Consider the following 2500-nt stretch of genomic DNA (forward strand, 5'->3'; position numbering starts at 1 on the left):
CTACACAACGCAATGAAAAAGTAGACCGGTCACACGAGGACTTTGAGAAAATGTCTTCCGGGAAGCCCCGCGAGGTATACACGGAGCTGTTCCACCCCTCCCCATACAGATGTTGGAGGGGGAGGGGGGGGGGGGGCGGCAAGCCTCGCGAGGGGAGCCGTGGAAGAGCAACTGGGATAGACGGTCCGGCTGAGCACCGCCGAGCACGCTGTCGAGCTGTGCAACGGAGAGGACGACTACGCGGTAGAGCCCCTCCCACTCCGCACTCTGCTCGCCACTAAGAACATTAAATAAAGGACATCGATCCGCCAGACCGGAGGAACCGACCGCCCGAACGCCGGCAAAGCCGGCCGGCGGACACCCTCCGAAGGCGTGTTAAGTTGGCCCATCGATCAGGACACAAACACGCAACAAATCCAGTCCGGGGTGTGGTGTAAGCAGCCCTACCAGAGAAATCACCTAACCCTAACCCTAAACGTACGGCAGACGCGTCCCCTGGCTCTCACATTGACAACTGAGAGGCTTCTGAAAACCTGGCCACGCCCATCAGTAAAAACCACTACAGCAAGTGACGACATATGTACCTTCAAAGTGCTGTACTACAGGGTGCTGTTCAAAAGGTATCTATCCCGTTTACTCTCTATGCTTCATATATCATCATATTATTGAAAAGTGCAAGCCTTTAGGGACAACAGCAACTCAAGTCGCCAACGCTCTGTTCACTCAATAACTGCAGAGATCCAAACTTCTCCTGGCATTAACATCGGCACAAAAACTGTGCGCCGGGAGCTTCGTGGAATATGGGTTTCTATGGATTCAGAATGAGATGTCAGAAAAGCTCCTGTAGGTGTAATGGTCAGTTATGTCAATACTTTTGGACATATATTGTGCGTGTGCGTGTGTCTGTGATACCTAACATAAACACACCTGTATTACTAGAATTGATCGTTCACGCCACAAAAGTGAGGGGCAAACATAGAAAAGCGTGCAACCCAGCCACTGAGGATGCACAAGCCAGTGCATTCTTAGTGCAGGTCCCAAGCCCGGACAAATGGGGAGGGTTACGTCAGGAAGGGCATCCGGCGTCAAATCTTTGCCAAATCAAATATGCGGATCATAAATAAGATTTCCATACCGGATCGGTCGAGGCTCGGGTTACCGACGACCGCCATCGGTACTGTTAACCAGCGGAGTGCCGGTGGAAACTAGGCTACTGTTGGGCGAAGGAAAAGGAGAGGGGGAAGGCATGTCCAGAGGCAGCTAGAGAGGAGGAAGGGTAGGCGTGTGGAGGTGAGAGTCAGTCGGAACTTTGAATGTTGGCACTATGGCTAGTAAAGGGAGAGAGCTGGCTGACGTGATGGAAAGAAGAAAGGTGACAAGAGACAAGGTGGAAGGGGAGTAAGGCCAGGAGTATCGCAGGTGGGTTCAAACTCTTCTACCATGGTGCGAATGGGAGGAGAAATGGGGTAGGGGTCATTCTGAAGGAAGAGTATGTCAAGAGCGTGCTGGAGGTGAACACAGTGTCAGACAGAGTGAGGATTATGAAGCTGGAAATCGAAGGTGTATTGCTGACGGTTATCAGCGCATATGCCCCGCAAGTCGGGTGTAAGATGGACGAAAAAGAAGAATTCTGGAGTTGAGTTGGACGACGTGGTGGAAAGGGTACCCAAGGAGGAGGGAGTGGTGATTGGAGCGGACTTCGACTTCGATGGACACGTTGCTGAAGGGAACAGAGGTGGTGAGGAGTTGATGGTAAGGTATGGAATCGAGGAGAGAAATGTGGAAGGACAGATGGTGTTCGATTTTGCGAAAAGGATGGAAATGGCTGAGGTGAATACATATTTCAAGAAGAGGGAGGAGCACAGGGTGACGACGTATACGAGTGGAGGAAAGTGCACACAGGTGGACTATATCTTGTGTAGAAGGCGCGATGTAAAAGGGATTGCATACTGCAAGGTGGTGACAGGGGAGAACGTAGCTAGGCAGCATCGGATGGTGGTCTGTAAGATGACTTTGGAGACCAACATGAGGAAGCGAGTGAAGACACAGCCGAAGATCAAATGGTGGAAGTTGAAGAAGGAAGACTGTTGTGTGGAGTTCAGGCAGGAGTTAACACAGGCACTGAGTGGTAGTGAAGAGTTGCCAGATGGCTGGGCAAGCGCTGCAGAAATAGTGAGGAAGACAGCTAGGAAGGTACTTGGTGTGTCATCGGAAGACAAGGAGACTTGGCGGTGGTGGTGGTGGTGGTGGAAGGAGGAAGTAGAGCAAAGTATACAGAGGAAAAGGTTGGCAAAGAAGAAGTGGGATAGTCAGAGAGATGAAGAAAGTACACAGGAGTACAAGGAGATGCAGCGTAAAGCAAAGAGAGAGGTGGCAAAGGTAAAGGAAAAGTCGTACGGTGAGCTGTATGACAGGTTAGACACTAAGGAAGGAGAAAAAGACTTGTACAGATTGGCTAGACAGAGAGACCGAGCTGCCGAGGATGTGCGACAAGTTAGGG

This window comes from Lampris incognitus, unplaced genomic scaffold (genome assembly GCF_029633865.1).
Source record: "Lampris incognitus isolate fLamInc1 unplaced genomic scaffold, fLamInc1.hap2 scaffold_198, whole genome shotgun sequence".
Taxonomy (NCBI): Eukaryota; Metazoa; Chordata; class Actinopteri; order Lampriformes; family Lampridae; genus Lampris; species Lampris incognitus.